Source organism: Tachypleus tridentatus, unplaced genomic scaffold (assembly GCF_004210375.1).
Source record: "Tachypleus tridentatus isolate NWPU-2018 unplaced genomic scaffold, ASM421037v1 Hic_cluster_2, whole genome shotgun sequence".
In the NCBI taxonomy this organism is placed as follows: Eukaryota; Metazoa; Arthropoda; class Merostomata; order Xiphosura; family Limulidae; genus Tachypleus; species Tachypleus tridentatus.
Window position 1 is genome coordinate 27,447,161 of NW_027467782.1, and position 20,052 is coordinate 27,467,212.

Below are 20,052 nucleotides of genomic sequence, written 5' to 3' on the forward strand. Positions count from 1 at the left end.
AATCAAAGAATAATTTCTAAAGCATATTTCATGAGTGCTTTCCAATTAAACAACCTACCTAAAGCCAGAATACTTTGATTATCACGAGACAGAACTATTGCATTCAGGTTTGTAATATCTCCAACATCAGTTTCCATACATTTATTATTATTAATTATTATTAACACAGGTTAAAAGAGTTGGAGATGCTGAAACTTACTTCTCCAGATCTTCAGCAACTGTAAATTAAAATACATAAATGATCCATGGAGATATAGAAATTGACATATTTGCTAACCAAGGTTTTCTGCTTCATCCATATTAAATGTTTCAAAGTGTATTTTAACAAAGCAATTGTAACAGGTTCAGAATGTCCAAGATGTAAAACATCACACATACATGTACTACTTTCTTAAAATTATATGCTTAATTTAAATTTATAATTTATTGTTATACTAGAGGTACAAAAATAATTCTGATAAAAGTAACTTCAAACATTTTAACAGAATGATTGAAAATGAATTAATTTAAAATGTGCCATTTAGAACTGAAGTAATAATATGGGCAGTTGTCATAAACTTTATCCTAATGGTAATCACAATAAAAAAAAAGAAAGCTAATATATAACTAAACTATCAATGAGCTACTATTTCTAATAATATTAAATCTCCATTTTCATGATAAGATTTGAGCAAGTATTTGTTTTTCTCAAAAATGTATAAAGAAATAACATTTAATAAAAATTACAACAGAATTTATAAAGTTAACATAATTTGAAAGTAGTCCTTGAATAAATACTTCTGCAAAAACATTTTAACTAGTCTCCTGATGAACTACAAAGTTACTGAACTATTTGTGTTTGTTGATCTTTCTCTCATACTCCTATACTTATTAGCAAGCGAAGCTCAAAACTAGTTTCTAATTATTACTGTTTTTTTCATTATTCCAACAGTCAATTAATAGAAATTTCAATTTGTGATATATCGTGAACCTGACAATGACCAAAGAAAGTAAAAACATTGTTTGCTCCTCTACCCATACCTGCCATATTTATGTATATAATTTTCAATTACACAGATTATCAGGAAACTGATCAGAATTACCATTTCCAAGTATTTCACCTATCCAGATAATCAAAATGTCATAAAACTTGCTCACTCTTTGTAATGACAAAGCCACTCAGGCCATTAGCCAATATCACTAATTTTGAACTACTGACTAGATCCCACAACCAAACCTTTTTCTGTTCAACTACTTACTAGAACAAAACAACTGGTTTTAATATATTTGATTAATGTAGCTCTCAATTGATTAATTATCAAATAATGGCAATCCCTCAGATCTAGTGAGAAAACATGTATGAGAAAATTGAGTTCCAAGAGAGAAGAGTATGACAGATATTTCCTGTATAAAAGGGATGTGGTACAAATCTTTAATACAGGTTGTGGTAGAGGTAAGAATTTATCTGAATTTCATTTTGTAATAAATATTTTAATCATTGATATAAGAAATGCCCTATATCATAGCTTTTGAGCAAGAACTCCCATATGCCCTAAAGTGAGAAAACAAAGAAAAATATCTAAGGACATGTAAAAGGCTATTGAAATACATCAGTGTTAAGTGACCAATAGTTGGTCCCAAAATAATGTACTAGGTTGCATAAAACCTAAAACACGAGGGAACTTGCAAGTAGTTGTTTCTTCAGAGTTGCATCTATGTTGAAGACAAATACTGTAAAATATTTATGGTGTACTCTCAGGGCACCATCTTACAAAATAAAAAGATTTTAAAACACATACAAAATTGGAGGTTTAACTGATTACAATACATCTATACATTTCCTACTGTTCTTGTGCAAAACAAAAACCATCTTAATCTGAAGTGTTAAGTATCAATATTTTAATCATAATCTTTCATTATTTAGATTTGATTGGCCCTGAAACTCAGCTAAAAGACTGACTTGAACATACATCTTACATTTGTTCCTGCACACCTGTATCTTTAGTCATGTTCCAAAACTAACTTGAAACTGATCTTAAACTTGCCATACTATACAATAGCCTAGTTTGAAATTGTTTAGTACACATTTCAAATGTCATGTATCTAATGTCACAGTTTGTAAAACATAATTAACTTCATGAATATACTTTAAAATTTTGACACAGATCCAATCTATGCAACTAATAACAGCCAAATTATGATAGATTTGAATTCATATCAATGGAACTAAATGCTAAAATAACCATAATAAAATCCTTTTTTACAATTTTAGAAGCTTTAAATCAACATACGAGTGACTAATTTTGAATACACAACATGTTTCTAAATACAAAAGTACACTGTTAAGACCAGGATGGTATTATAAGCATAACTTTATTTTCAAGTTTAGAGAAACCTCTAAATGTTATAAGCACTATAATTCTAAAGTTGATTCAGTTCAATAAGAAGAAAGAAAACGTGAAAAAAATAGTAAATGATAGTTAAGTCTGATTACATCAGTTGTGATAAAAACAGTCACATGTCCAAAGCAGCATACACACTTGAATTTGTTTCAGGGTAAAAAGTATCAAGACAGCTATTAATCAGCTTCTAAGTATCTTGTACATTCTTCTTTAACAAATACATTAAAAATGGGGAAAAAATACATAGTTCAAGTGGGTTGGAAAATATTACTTTTATGTAATTGTGACAACTTTATACACAAGTACCTACTTCATAAAGATCTCCATAAACATATACACATACATTTGAGAAATGCTATTTATTGATAACTGCAAAACAGATGTGAAATGCAGGTAATTACTTGTCCCTATAAATGTCAGTACTGAAGAAAGTAGAAAGCAACAAGAATTTTCCTGATTTCACATTCAACACTGCATGATTCCCAGAAACTTTTTATTTCACTGGGTTTTCACAAAGATGTATCATTTGAGTTTATGCAGAGTAGAAAAGAAAGAGACAAAATTTCCACCAATGGCTGCAAGAAAAGACAAATTAAGAAGCAGCTAAAACCAAATTCTTCAACAACAGCCAGAATTTTATTATGTCCAATCATACCACACCAATGACATTACAACAAACAGCAACCCATCAAAACTGTTTATGCTAATAAAATAATTTAAAAAATTCATGCTTGAAACACAATTCTGGACAACAAATGATTGGAAATAGATGACATGGTCTGATGTACAACATTTTATCTGTCTTATATTAATGTTAGAATAAAATTATGAAAAACATGAAGAGATATACAATAGTCTTGCATGTGTTTTTCTGACAGTGCATGTATTAGAAGTTGTGTAATTGTGTGGAAAACTCCTTGTGATAGTCAGAGTGTACCTGAACTTGTCCACTTTGTGTCACTGAATCTCCATACTCATAAACAAGAGTTCTTTGAAGACAATAATTTAACAATTGAATCCATTTTACTGCTTGAAACTGATTTTAAAAGATGACTAGACAAATTACCAGATCTCGCAACACTGATCATCACATTTACTATCATATTCCTTTATTGACATCAATGGGGCAATATTTTATATTAAACTCCTACCCCTAATAATGTTAATCATCTTAGTCAAATGTCACATCCAAAAGAAATTGAAACAGTACCCTAGCCAACATATTATTCTAACAGCTCTTCTCTGAACCTTCTCCAACCATTCAATATCTTTGTTCAGGAATGGAGCACAAAACTGTGTACAGTATTCTAAATAAGGCCTTAAGAATGATTTATACAGTTAAACAATATCTCTTATCATATATTCAATATTTCTACAGATGCTACCCAAAATTCTATCAGCCTTACTGCTGACTACAATACACTGTTTAAATGACTTCAGTGATTTTGTGATTACAACACCAAGATCTTTTTCTTCAACCACAGTTTTAATGAAAATCTACATGCATCATCTTAATTTTGAATAGTTAAACATTATCTGTTACATACTGACTCAATTAATTAAATTATCTAAATCTTCCAATAAATCTGCAGCACCTTTGATAAAGGTAGCCAACCCAAAAATATTAATATTATCTGTAAACAATTATTAGTCTTTCCAGAATCAATATCATTAATACCAGTCATAAACAGCAGAGGACCCAGCACATAGCCTAGAAGCACATCACTTGTAACTACCACACAGCCAGACCTAACTCTGTTTATTACTATTTTCTACTTTCCACACACATGACAGTTTTATTTCCAGTTTAATAACATTTTCCTCACACCCACAGATTTAATTTTTCTTACCAGTCTTTTATGAGGTACTTTATCAAATATTTTCTGAAAATCAAGGAAAACCAAATTCAAATTTCTTTCATCAACTCTTACAGTAACATCTTCTAAGAAGATCAGAAGATTTTAAAAAAGACTTTTCTTCAATTAAAATACACAACAACATTTCACCCTTCTTAGGGTATCTGTACTTAATTTCAATTAAAGTTTTAATACCCATACCAACCATCTTGAGAATACATTTTTCTTCAAGTAAGTCTCTCATTGTAATGAAATACTTTCCCTTATTGAAATCATGCTGGCTCTATGACACGATATCAAACTGCTTTAAGTAATGCTGCAATACATCTTAAATCATACTTTTCAAAACCTATCCAACTACTGATGTAATATTAAATGGCCTATAACTGTCTGGACAATGGTCATCATTTCCTTTAAATACTGAACTACTATTAGCCAACTTCTAATCTTCTAATAATGTATTACAGAATCAACAACAGCTGAGGATCAGTTAGAATCTGATATATGTAGACATGTAGTACACAATGAACAACAACTAAGGCTCAGTTAGAACCTGGTAGATGTAGATATGTGGTACAGGATGAACAACAGCTAAGGATCAGATAGAACTTGTAGATGTAGATATGAGATAGAATGAACAACAGTAAATTAGTTAGAATCTGGTAGACTAAGGATTAAAGAACAACAACTAAGGATCAGTTAGAAGTATAGATATGTAGTATGAACAACAACTAAGTATCAGTTAGAACCTGGTAGATGTAGATATGTAGTACAGGATGAAAAACAGCTAAGTATCAGTTTGAACCTGATAGATTCAGATATGTAATACAGCATGAACAACAACTAAAGATCAGTTAGAACCTGGTAGATGAAAGATATGTATCTCAAAAGAACAATAACTAAAGATCAGTTAGAACCTGGTAGATTGAGATATATAGCACAGGATGAACAACAGCTAAGAATGAGCTAGAACCTCATAGATTGAGGTATGACGTAGAGAATGAACAACTAATCTAGCGTACATTATTTGCGTTGTCATTATTATGTGTGACGGTAACCGGAAAACATTACTATGATGTTAAAACTGTTGAAACCAGATTATACATGAAGTACAGCATGTACAACAACTAAGGATCAGTTAAAACCTGGTAGATTGAGATATGTGGTACAGAATGAACAACAACAAAGGATCAGTTAGAACTTGATAGATTGAGATATGTAGTGCATGATAAACAACAACTAAGGATCAGTTAGAACCTGGTAGATTGAGATATGAAGCACAAAATAAACAACAGCTAAGTATCAGTTAGAACCTGGTAGATGTAGATATGTAATATGTAATACAGGATGAACAACAGCTAAAAATCAGTTTCAACCTGGTAGATTGAGATATGTAGTACAGGATGAACAACAAAAAATCAGTTAGAACCTGGTAGATTGAGATATGTAGTACAGGATGAACAACAACTAAGGATCAGTTAGAACCTTGTAGATGAGATATGTAATACAGGATGAACAACAACTAAGGATCAGTTAGAACCTGGTAGATGTAGATATGTAGCTTAGGAAGAACAACAGCTACCGTATTTGCCGGTTAATAAGCCGAATCGTCGAATAAGCCGAGGCCAATTTTCAGCTCTGAAAATGAGGGTTTTGCTTATTACCGCCCAATAAGCCGAAGCCATTTTAAGAAGTGACAAGTTTCTTCAAAATGATTTCTTAGTCTCGTTTCAGCGTCAGCATGCATGTTGTGTGTGATCATTGGCGTTCTGTAGTAAAGCAGAACGTGTCGTATTGAGACAGAGATGGAATCAATATGTCATTCGTTATTGGCTCCACTCACTGTAATTAGGTAACCAATGAAATTCCAGAAACAACGTTTCACTGTAGTCTTAACGTGCTTTGCTGATGGGACAAAATTACCGCCTATGGTAATTTTCAAAAGAAAAACATTTCCTAAGAAGAAGAAATTTCCGAAAGGAGTGATCGGCCAATAAGCCGACCCCCAAAAATCAGGTCCAAAATTTAGGGCCAGAAATTCGGCTTATTAGGCGGAAAATACGTAAGTATCAGTTTGAACCTGATAGATTCAGATATGTAATACAGCATGAACAACAACTAAAGATCTGTTAGAACCTGGTAGATAGAGATATGTAGTAGAAGATAAACAACTAAGGATCAGTTAGAACCTGGTAGATTGAGATATGCAGCACAAGATAAACAGCAACTAAGGATCAGTTAGAACCTGGTAAATGTAGATATGTCGTATAGGATGAACAACAGTTAAGGATCAGTTAGAACCTGGTAGATTGAGCTATGTAATACAGGATGAACACCAACTAAAGATCAGTTAAAACCTCACAGATTGAAATATATAGTAAAGGATGAACAACAACTAAGGATAAGTTAGATCGCTGATCTTCGGTTTTCGACTCTGTTCGAGGTGTTCTGAGGCCACTGCAGGTTGTAGGTGGCACCAGGTGATCGAAAAGCCGACACGATTTTCTAGGAACGTCGAATCAAAGGATCCGCCGCTAACCACCCGGACACTTTTCGCAACGGCTACGTCTAGACTTCCAACACACCGTCGCAGGCTACTACGAGTCCACACAAGCACGAAATAGACCGAAAAAATGGATATCCCAGTCGGTAGGCGGCGGGCGCGGGTGATCGAATTTCCCGCTCGCTGGTATTATGTCTTCGACTCTGTTCGAGGTGTCCTGACGCCACTGCGGGTAGTCGGCGGCACCAGGTGATCGAAATGCCGACGCGATCCTCTAGGAACGTCGAATCGAAGGACCCGCCGCCAACCGCCCGGGCACTTTACGCAACGGCTACGTCTAAACTTCCAGCACACTGTCGCACGCTACTACGAGTCCACACACGCACGAAACAGACCGAAAAGATGGATATCCCAGTCGGTAGGCGGCGGGTGCGGGTAATCGAATTTCCCGATCGCTGGTCTTCGGTCTTCGACTCCATTCGAGGTATCCTGAGGCCACTGCGGGTAGTCGGCGGCACCAGGTGATCGAAATGCCGACGCGATCCTCTAGGAACGTTGAATCGAAGGACCCGCCGCCAACCGCCCGGGCACATTACGCAACGGCTACGTCTACACTTCCAGCACACTACTTGCCTTCTTATGTGAAAATATAAGCACCTATACACGCATCTAAGAATTACAACACCAGCAACCTTTTTTTCCAATTTACTAATTTTGTACAAATGTAAGTAAATATGAATCTACAGGCGCATAAAATAAATTCAACACTTTTCAGCACATCTAACAATTTATTAAAACGCTGGCATACACGAAAAAAATCACATATGTGTGTACAACTACAAAATCAACACCTACAAGCACATGAACAAAATAAGCACCTGCATGTTCCTCTACGAATTTCTGGATCTGCACGAGAATTGATAAAATAATTTATACGCACAACTACAAAATAAACACTAGCAATGGCACGTATGAAAATAAGCACCTGTTCCCGCGTTTACAAATTATGCACTTGCACGTGCGTCTACGAAGGTAAGTTCGTGTGCGTGCATTAACCAAGTTGCATATCTGTGTGCAAATGTGCTAGAATAAACATTTAAACGTCCATGTACCAACATGCACAAACAAACACCTGGGCAAACAACTATAAAATAACTACCTGTGAGTGCATGTACCAATTTACACATCTGTGTGTGCCTTTGTAACAATAAACACCTAAGCTCACATATATCAAATTAGATACCTGTGTATGCAAGTACAAAAATAACCAAATGTGCATGCATCTATAAATCAAACCATTACCTGCATGTGCATGTAGAAAAAAGCACCTGTACAAACAACTATAAAATAATCTGTGAGAACAAGAACCAAGTTATACACCTGCATACACATGTACAAATAAAGCACCTTAGGAGATACTACAAAATGAACATTTGTATATGCATTACAAATTTATGTACCAGAAATAGCATATACTAAAATAAACACATGGGCGAGAGATCAAAAGAAATCTGTATGTATGTCATATCGAAAGAAATAATGGTGTCTGTAACTGTTTGTTAACAACAGCTTAGCATTCTTATGTTAGTTCCTGTTAAACTATGTTGAAGCATACTAAATAACCCTATCCATCTGTTAACAGGATTAAAATTATATATTTCTATATCAGTTCCTGTTGAACAAGTCAGAAATTGTGTTATCATCAAGATTAAAAGTGATGTAACATTAACAGTTGCCTGTTGAAAAGTCTAGGAATATGTTAAACAGTTTCTTTCAAGGTTAAACATTGGTTCATGTTATACAATCTTGAGTTAAACAGCTGATAATAAAACTAAACGTTAGTTATTTTCAACAAATTTCAGACATAGTAAACAGCTGGTTCAAAACCTAAACAAACATGAGACACACAGTTGCCACCACTTCTAAGCATTGCTTCCTGTTGAACACAAGTAACACATATTAAAAGCTGTTACCAAGATTTGTTAATTTCTTCTATACTCTCTGTGTTGAATTTCTTTAAACAGAGAGTGAGATTGTCATTGAATGGTTTGTAAAAGATGATCTCATTTTGTTTTTTCTTTTCTCTTAAATATACAGATCTTTTTTAGGCATCATTACTGGCATTTCCAGATCTACATTTGCTGCTAACTACATTACAAATGCACTGAGAGCTCTTTCTATTTACATTTTAATTATTTATATCTTTCTTGGTACAAACACTACCTTTAAGGGTCAATTCCTACATTTGATTTGTACAAACACTACCTTTCAGGGTCAATTCCTACATTTGAGATGTCTATACTCTGACATTACAAACGACATTACTTGTTATTTCTAGACATCAGAATTATCCCAACAACACCAATAAAAAGGCTAAACTTGCCACATTCTTTATTGCAAGCTGTCTCTGGTCTAAAGACAAACCACATAGTGACAGAGATCCTTTAGTCTTTACATATCTTCTTCAACTAGACAGAGTAGTAGAACTATCCAATGCAACATTACCTTACTGACAAGAGAAAACACATCTCTCAACACTTTTATCACTCCACTTTCAGTTTCTTTCAAATGTAAAATGAATTTCAAAGACTGTCCAGTACATTCCAAATTACAGACAGAATCAATCACCTTCACTTGTACAAACTGACAGAACTGGTCTGTGTTGGCAAGCTATTTGTCTTGCATGTGATTATATCACTAACTTATCAAATCTCTCCAGTTCTACCTTTCATGTAAAAGGCCAATTTAAATCAGAGTGCATTATTTATTTATTTGCTTTACTAGATGTAAACATCTCTGACTTGTACGCAATGACACCCTTAAACCCTCAGATCCCAAACACCTCAACTTTCCAAATCACAATGGCATTGGTGACATGAGTGTACTGGTATTATGACATGATCCCCACAAAAAAGTATCATTGCAAAATCCAAGAACATAAACTTATATTTAACTAAATTTTTGCACCACATGGAAGTAATAAATGTTTTTTAAAGTGATTATTATCTTCCTTGTATTTCACTTTTCCACTCCTGTTACCATGACATCATATACATGTATTCCCTGATCAATATTCTTTTTATTATAAAAATCCGTTTTCAACTTATGGAAAAATGTTATTTACAGAGTTGTGAGAGCATCATACAGTTTTTTATATTTTTTTTCGTTTGTGTATGTTATAAATGAAACTAGTAATAAACTGTCAATGACATATATAATAGTTCTTATTTTCTTTATACAAAGAGACAAAGAAAGATAAAAGCTCTTGCACATCAATTAAAAGCACAAAAGATGTTTGTTCTGAGATTTTTTTCAAATAATTTATGAACAAACTTATATAAATTAGTGACAGGTTATGATGACTCTGGAATTAGTGTATCCAGTGTAGTTAAACTGAATGAACAATTATCAGTGTTAGATTTTACTTCTTACAGTAGAGTTACCCTGGATGTAATAATGTCTCCATTAATAAATAATATGAAATTGAAAAGTCCCCTTATTCATATAATGCTAATCATAGTACAATATATATGCACCACTTACATATTAGATTTGTTTCTTTTATATAACTTCTGTTTGTGTATGTATGTGGTTTATTAAGAAATTCCAACTTTTAGTAATATGTGCACTGTTGTAACAAGGAAAATATATAGAGGATAATGTAATTTAAAATAATGTATTCACCACTAATTGATTCATTGTTGTTGTGATATAATGCAGTTTGCAACTTAATTATTCATATATGTTTATGTGAAATTTAGTAGTACAGTGACATTTAAAAAAATAATTTATATGATCCACGTGAATTAACATGCAAAGTCCATCCAATTTATAAGATTTAAATTGGAAAACGTTTTGCAAAGTATACTGATGTTTTTTTTAAACTATTGTCATACAACAATTGCTTCCACAAATTCTAAATAAACTTTATCATGAACCTAATTTTGTTGGTGAACAATGAAATATTAGATATAACTGCATGTGTGTGAAAGTCAGCACCTGTGTGTGTAATCTTATAGAAGAAAGTACATTTGTTTTATTCATGACATTTACTTTTCTCATAACGTTTTCAAATACATTTGGGAACGCAAACTCATCCACATAAGAAAAAGCCTCGAATTAAGACAAATAATATTTATGTTTTAAAATTTCTCAGATCATCTTTTCAGGTAAAATTAAGAGCATGGTCATTTCTACACATAACCAGAAAAAAATTGTTTCCATAAAACTAAAATGCAGAGATTATACAATTAATCTGAGAGTTACCAATGGGGTCATCAAATCCATTAGTTGCAAAAGTTGGGTACACTATAAACCAAACATCTGAGTAAACTGAGGGTTCAGTACATTATAAACAAAAATTTAGAGTATAAAGAGGGTTGAGTACACTTTACTAAGATAATTCTGAATAATTACTTCAAGAAATGTTGCAATAACCATAGCAGATATAAATAGCAGTTGAAAGGCATGTAAGTGAAGGACATTTATAACTTGTTTGGCGTCATAGGAACAATAATGCTACCAAAATATGGTCACATTTAGAAAGATTATTTAACACCCTTTTCTACACAAAATTTTGACATTGTAAAACAAAGGAATACATGTACAGATCAACTTGGAACGTCAAAACCATCCAAAAAGAGACCTGAAAAAAGTCATACCCCTCACCCATGGTACAGAACGTGCAGTATCTTGCAACAGATGAGAAAACATCAACATGGATGTCAGTCAGTAACAAAATGCATCTTCATCATCATGTAACATAATAAAGAGTATGCCCATCTCAAAATGCCAGAAGTCACATTTGAAAAGGTACCACTATTTTATTTTATTACAAACAACCTCAATTATTACCTGTTGCGAAACTCAACGGTAATATCAATGACACTTAATACTAATAATTAACACCAGAAAACACTTAATATTAATCAATAATTAGACATAACACTACACAACAGTAATTAATAATGACTAAATTATACTCATTAAATCAAAATGTTCGTGTAAAACGACGCCATGGATCCACTGAAAATGAAGAATCAAGTTTGCCAAATCTGAATAATGAATATACTCGTATAGTTCAGAGTTGTTAGCCAAAATTAATGTGTAATCTGAGGTTTGCGTATTCGAATTCCCGTGACACCATACATGCTCGCCCTTTCAGCCATGGGGAAATTATAATGTGATGGTCGATCCCATTATCCATTGGTAAAAGAGTTGCCCAAGAGATGGCAGTGGGTGGTGATGACTAGCTGTCTTCCCTCTCGTCTTACACTGCTAAATTAGGGACGGCTAGCACAGATAGCCCTCGAGTAGCTTTGTGTGAAATTCCAAAAAAACCAAACCATTTTCAGCAAACTTTCTCGTGAAGAGATTCTTTTGAGATTCAAAACACGTTTCATGGATTCAAATTTCTCAGAATGGAACTTTCCTGAAAAGTTCAAATATGTTGATAGATGTTTTGTTTCATAGTGACGTCGAAGACTATACTCTTTCAAAATGGCAACACTTTCTGTGCATATCACACAAGTAACTTTCTGTTTTCTTGTTTCCACAAAGTACTTTTCTCCCCATTCATCATTGAAAGCATGACACTCAGAGTCAAAAGCAGTCAAAACGATGGATGAAAAAAAAAACAGGATCTGAAAATGAAAACACAGAGCGCTGTGAGAAAAGTTTTGTACTGGTCCAAGAACGCACAAACAAAATATATTGAAACGTACGTTTGCCACGATACTTACCTAAGAACGAGTTACGAATAAGAGATATGAGCTTGCTGAAGCGGTAACCCTCGGCTACTGAATTTACAAGACGAGTCGATGGGACGAGGGTTAAGTCTGTTCTTGTTTTCGAAATCCTAATGCTCTCATAGATATGTGCCTCGATATGAATAAACGGACAGCAAGGACGAAAGAAGAATTTTCCTATTGGTTAAATATGTGCGTAACAGCCTTGTTTCTTTTATCATAACGTCTTGTGTTTGCGAGCTTGAAGCGACAATCGGTGTGATTTATTTTGTTATGACAGTCGGACATTTGATGAAATGCCACATTTTATTTCCAAGTGGCTAGCTGCTAGCGGGCCAGACAAAATGACCTCGAGAGCCGTAGTTTGGTGACCCCTGGTATATCTTATTGACCAAACACATTAGTAGGTAAGGATGTTATAGTGAAAGAACAAGTTTAACTGTACAGCGTATTAACCAGTCACAGTAGAATGTAAGGATAATGGTACAGCTGCGTGAATAGACACAACATCATATAAGAATGTTGTAGAGTAAGAACAATTTTGTACAACTGAAGTAGATGTCAGTTGTTTTGAAAGTTTTTTTTGTTTATAAAAAAGATTAAAGATAAGTAAGAGACCTTTTTCTGTGTTCTTTAAAATCTATAGCTTGTTGTAGTTGTAATGATTAACACATCTATAAAAGTATTTATTTGGTATAACACTGAGTATTATTTCAAATATAGCAGTGGCAGTGTTTTTTAGTGTAAGATACCAGCTTTATTATCATTCACAATATTTACACATATGGTTTACTGTTGTTCTAGAAGTCTTTCATGTAAGCTCATCATATAACATGTGATGATTAGAGATATTCAAGTCCTCTGTTTTGTTTTTCTGCAAAATGTTTTACAATTTTCTGTCAACATAAATTTATGAAATGCAATCCCATTGTTGCTTGGCTAAGTCTAAGGTACGATGAAAGCAAGAAATTTAAGTGTGTTACGTTAATGCTGTTTTATTATTTGATGTATTGTAATCTGTTACAGCTGTCATGAACTTGCAGATCAAATTCCGATGTTCTATCTGGCATATTCACAAATCCACCACTTAATGCCATCATGTGTCTAACCTCTTGTTTGTTTTTTGACATCAGTAACCAGGTCCTCACTAATTTACTCCAGGTGATTTAATATTGTTGGTTCTGTTTCTCGATTTGCATTTCAATTACTTTTTTATGACAAGTTGGCTCAATATTAGCAGCAAGGTTTCTTTGCGAATCAATTGAAAACCAAACTAATACAGTAATGTACTGGAAACTTTTCTACAATGATATTTAAAACTAGATGTGTTTAAAACTGACAAGCTATAAACGAAAGCAATCAGAAGTTTTGTTTATCAGTAGATTTTGTCTGTAGAATAACACTAGTAATTAAACAACAATGTTGAACCAGGCGTTAGAAGATGTTAGATATAGACGAGTTACACGGATTGTATACAAAGTTATAAATACCAAAGAAAATACACCTAGTTTACCTTATTTTATGCACATGTGTTATTAATATTTGAAATGATTTTGATTTATTTTAAATAGGTAGCTTAAAACACAAAGTATCAGCCTTTAATAAAATATAAAAACTGTGTTTATTTGATTGTTATGAAAGCTATAAATGGATAGTCGTGTTCAATACCTCACGAGTATCGAAACCTGGTTTTCAGTGTCATCACCCACCAGTAGTGGGAGTGAAAGATGTCTTGTTTGTTTTTTTCACAGACAGTGGTTAAAATGATGTTCAACATAAAGCAGTGATTAGATAATTATCCATTAAATAACGTGTCTTAAAACATCGATAAATGAAGGTTTAATATCTCCTAATTAATGATATTTACGGTGTTTTAAGTTTGTTTTGTTTTTGACTCAACACAATAAATGCATATTTGTGTATGTTTTCAATCTATATTTATAATGACAAAATTCATGTTTGTTTGCACTCTTAACTTCTCAAAGTAGCCTACTGAGCCAATGTCAACCAAAATTTGTACGTCAACATTATGATATGACGGATTAGAACACTCTATTGGTTGCTTTTTTTCCTTAGTTTATTTTTTTCTTGTTTTTATTTATTCTGATAATGTAGTTTGTCATAAAGATTATTTTATAGGAACATTTATGTATATATACATGTGTTTATATTGCAGAGCCTAAAGCTGATATAACAGCCGTTTGGATATTATTTTACTTCCATAAAAGATAAGGTAATTAATTCGCCTTGATCTAAGTAATAAAGTGACCCACAGTAGTTCAGGTGACGATGTGTAGAATTGGTGTTTTGTGGTATTCATTCTGTTATCGCTCAAACTAGTTGTACTTAATACATTGGAGACGTGTTTGGCAAGAGATGGAATAGGGTGGGCGATGTGGGCTACCTGCCTCCACTCTAGCCTGTCTCTTCACATTTGGCGCAGATAGTATTGATGTGGCATTTTGAGAAATCCAACGAGTAAACGACAAGCAAGGTGGCATATTTTAAATGTGTTAATTACTTGAGTTTAGGTGAACAGAGTGTACCTCAACCACTTCTGACAACTTTCTTTTTATATATTTTGTTACATTTGATTGTTTTTGACTATCAGAAGTAGGTTCAGAAAGGATAGAAAAGGACCGTGTGATTTTTTGTGTTTTAAGGGAATTATATATTTTTGTTTCATATAATAAAAAAAAAGTTCTAGGTTTTGTTTATTTGAAGTTAAGCACAAAGCTTAATAGGCTAATAATATAATAGTATAATAGGCTATACGTGCTCTGCCCACCACTTGCATCTAAACCCGGTTTCTGGCGTTGAAAATTCGCAGCCATATCTTTGTGCCACTAGGAGCCAAGAGAACTTTCAAGAGACACTATGGTTTTAATAGAAAATCCATACCTCGCACCAGAAACATATAAATGTTTGACTTTTTTTCTCTAAATATTATTTTGTTTCTTTGTTTGGAAATTCTCATAAAGTTACAAAAGGGATATCGGTACATAGTTGCCATTATTGTCGAACCAATAGACTCTAGGCTTACTTGTTTCTTTTGTTACTCTTTTAATACATCGATGGTCCCCGAAGCATTTTTGTAACAATTCTATTGAGCAAATGCACTTTTTCGTTTTAAGTACTCTGAAGATATTTTTCATAAACCATAGCACAAATAAAACATTTTTATGTTAAAGTTAAACATAAAATTTTAACGTTTCTTACAGATTAAACCCATTAATAAACCAGTGTGTGATTTACTTATGTTTTGCATGAATAACAAAGAAAGTATTGTTATACGTGTAAAATTTAGAATGTTGGCTTATTCTTGGACTTCTTAGTGCTAAACAATTGTCTATCTGTGCTCTGTTACTTTATAAAAGTGAATTAATTCCATTATTCGGACAAAGGCTCAAACAAATATTTGGTAACAACGGAAGATTCTGGTGAACTGCTCTCTCTCTGGTGAATAGTCTAAAATTAGAAGCAAACCCTAGTTAAGTCTTAACTGGCCATTGACGAGGATATTTAACTATATGTAACGAAGGCTCCTTTTTATTTTAAGAGGAATTTCTTTCTGAGATATATTTTTTCAATATCCATCACATATTTTTAAACTTAACTAATCCATTATTTATTGAAATTTCAATATTAAATGTATTAAAATGCTTTTGTTTTTGCTATACACTTTCATCCAAACTGCTACGTTAGCGCCATCTCTTGCACCAAAATTAATATGAGCATATCTTAATCTTGAAAAAGATTTCCTTTACATTAAAATCTAAAGTTAATAGCAACAATATGTGATGGAATAAGGCACGCGTGAGCAATGTCAAAATTTCTACAAACGCGTGTGATTCTTATAAAAAGCTGAGAGACGAAAAACAGAATATTGTCGGTGATATACAATCAGTTTTCTATAGGCCTAAGAAGCTTTTACGTCTTTCTTGATAATGAGAAACCCACTTGAAATAAAACATGTATCTCAAAACAACTGGTATTGGTATTAACACTTTTATTGATAAGTAGAGAATAATTTCTAGTAATCGGAAAACTACAGAATAGGATTAGGAACCTTAATTGTTTTCGAGCGTACCAACCGTTCAACTTCAGACGTTATTATTTCTACAGGGACATTAAATATCTTCGACGAAAGAAATGAATTATTAAGAGTACGAGACCAGTTAAAAAAGACGGCGTAAGATAAAGCGAGGTTAAACAGTATCAACTCAGAATAAACGTTTTCGGCGTGGACTTGGATCGTCGATAAAATATTCTGTTTTAAACCAGATATACGACTCAGTATTGTCTTATAAGTTTGTAATACTGTCGTACATAAATCATCATTTGTAATAACTGTTAGTAATAACCGTAATTATAAATTGTATAATTTTGGTGTTTGTATATTAAAATATATTTAGATAAAGAAAAGACAAATGGAAATTGTGTGTATCAATCTTGTTGACAAATAACAAAGTTAATACATATTAACTACGAATTACAAATCGAACTTCCTGTTATTTCAGATAGTAATACGAGACGTACATAATAATAAATCGGAGAGGTAGGTTGGTTGATTTGGCGTTTTAAGGCGTAAAGCAGCTATGCTATCTGCGACAAACAACCTGTAGGAAAACTGAAAATAAAATTGTTAAAATTCGTAAACGGAATCATGTTAAACAAAACAAAACCTAATTTTTGAATTAAAAACTTAAATTGTATTAAATCCATTTTTAAATTTAGTTTACAGCAGAAAGAGAGAAAATAAAGTAATACAAGCTTTAAAAGACTGTAACATGCCTCCCAGTGGCTCAGCGGTATATCTACGGACTTACAACGCTAAAAACCAGGTTTAGATATTCGTGGTGGGCAGAGTACAGATAGCCCATTGTGTAGCTTTGTGCTTAATTCAAAATAACAACTCTATATCATAATTTTAATTATTTTTACTCGCCAGGATGACTAACGGATAGGTTCAAGCATCAGTTTTAGTCATCTGAAGTTGGCTTTTCCAGTCCTGGTTTCGAGTAATTGGCGTCACGGCCATTTTCTAATTTTGTATCGAACTAGTTTTACTTTAAATCGTAAAAAGACACCATGTTAAAAAACAAGTCTAATTTGTGAATACTTAAATAGCGTTAAAAAGGCCAATGACCTGAAAAACACTAAAAACATTTGTAAGGTGGACAGTGTCATCATTGCCAATGACACTTTTCAGTATCAGGAATAAACCTTGGGACAAAATATGTCTTGAAATGGTGCCGTCGTTGACAAATCGGAGAGTTGTCCGAAATAAAATTGTAGTACGTAACAAACTTTTTTTTTCAAGTTACAAACCTCTTGAAGAGGCCTCATAATCATATATATTACATACAAAACAAATACAAAAATCAAATACACAGTTATATACAATTGAATGCACCTAATACTATCTGTAATTGCTCATATTAAAGGACACACAATAATGTAACGTTATGAACAAGGACGAACAAGTTTAGAATAAAATTAAAAGAAAGAATTGACATCATTATGAATAACATATCTGGAATAATCAAAACTTATTTTCTTTCTTAACTGACTTTTAGAAAATGACAACAGATTTAAATGGATATTTTTGGCTAAACAAATTTTCCTAACAGTCATAATACAATATTTAAATAATGTAATAAAAACTTACACTGCAGGCTGTCATCTTTTCTTAATCCTTCTAGGAAGCCCTGTACAAGAATTCTCCGTTTCTGATTCATTGGTACTGATTTTTGTATGATAAAGGAAATAGCGCCGAATACTAATATCCATTAGGGTTGAACCATTGGACACAGGCAATATAAATGTTTCACTGTTTCAGTTTCTTTTCCACAAAGTGTACATAAGCCAGTATCATGTTTTTCATATGAACAAGTTTATTGTTCGTCATTAAAGCATTGTGATAAAATAACTAATCCTCATCAACAAAACAAGCCTTTGAATAGGTGATAAGTATGTTTATGTATTTTTTCCAGTTAGTATCTCTTAAAATATCTTTCCATACAGTAATTTCTTCAGTAGCGGGGATGGAGTTCCGGTATATTAACTTAATCAGTTTTTTAACAGGAAGATCATTTCAGTGGATAACATTTTCACCATCTGAATCACACATCTCAAAAATAAATTTTGTCGCACCTCTAATTGTGTGAATCTCTCTTTCAACCAAGTCTTTCCATTCTTCTGGAATAGCATCATATAACTTTTTGTAATACTGTCTGACTTGAACAAGTATCACACTTTCTGATACATCCTGACAATAGTTTTTAAGGGAAGCCATCGAGGGACAAATTCGTAAGTGAAGACCCTTAAGCAAATTAGTCCCGCGCTAATAAATTTTTTATTATAGAATGTGCTTAATCTCATAGTGGGAACAAAAACATTGAGAAACAGTGGTTGCCGTTTATTCATAACGAGGCACGTATCTTTGAAAGCATTAGGATTTCGAAAACAAGAACAGACTTAACCCTCGTCCTATCGACTTATCTTGTAAATTCAGCGGCCTTGGGTTACCGCTTCAGCAAGCTCATTTCTCTTAGTATTCGGGTTATGCGCTTTTCGAAACTCGTTCTTAGGTAAGTGTCGTGGCAAACGTACGTTTCAATATATTTTGTTTGTGCGTTCTTGGACCAGTACAATACTTTTCTCACAGCGCTCTGTGTTTTCATTTTCAGACCCTGTTTTTTTTTCATGACTGCTTTTAAAAAAAGAAAAGTGGACTTTGAGTGTCATGCTTTCAATGATGAATGGGGAGAAAAGCACTTCTTTGTGGAAACAAGAAAACAGAAAGCTACTTGTGTGATATGCACAGAAAGTGTTGCCGTTTTGAAAGAGTACAATCTTCGGCGTCACTATGAAACAAAACATCTATCAACATAGTTGAAAAGTACAGTAAATTTCCATTCTGAGACATCTGAATCCATGAAACGTGTTTTTGAATCTCGAAAGACTCTCCTCACGAGAAAGTTTGCTGAAAATGAATCTGTCACTCGTACAAGTTACAAAATAGTGCATAGGATGGCAGAGCTAGGAAAACCTTTACTGACGGCAACTTCATCAAAAAGTGCAGGATGGAAGCAGCAAATGAGCTGTGTCCTGAAAAAGCCAATTTGCCTTTCAGCAACTTCAGTTGTACGGAGAGCAGAAGAACTTGGAGAGAACATCGCATTACAGATACGCCAAAAAGCAAGAAACTCCCTATGGTATTCTCTGGCACAGGATGAGTCTACTGATATCTCGAGTATGTCACAACTTCTCGTGTTCATTCGTGGAGTTAATTTGAACTTTCAAATCACGAAAGAGTTGGCATCAGTTTGCAGCATGCACGGAAGAAGAACTGGAAAAGACATTTTCATAAAAGCATAAAACTTTGTAAGACTATAACCTTTAGTGGAATCACCTTAGAGGTGTAACAGTTGTTGAAGGAAAAAACATGGCTGGAGAAAAGAAGGGTCTGGTGGGACTGATCAGGAAACAACTGGAAGATCTTCAACTCCAAAGCGCTCTGTTCATACACTGCATCATACATCAGCAAGCACTCTGTGGAA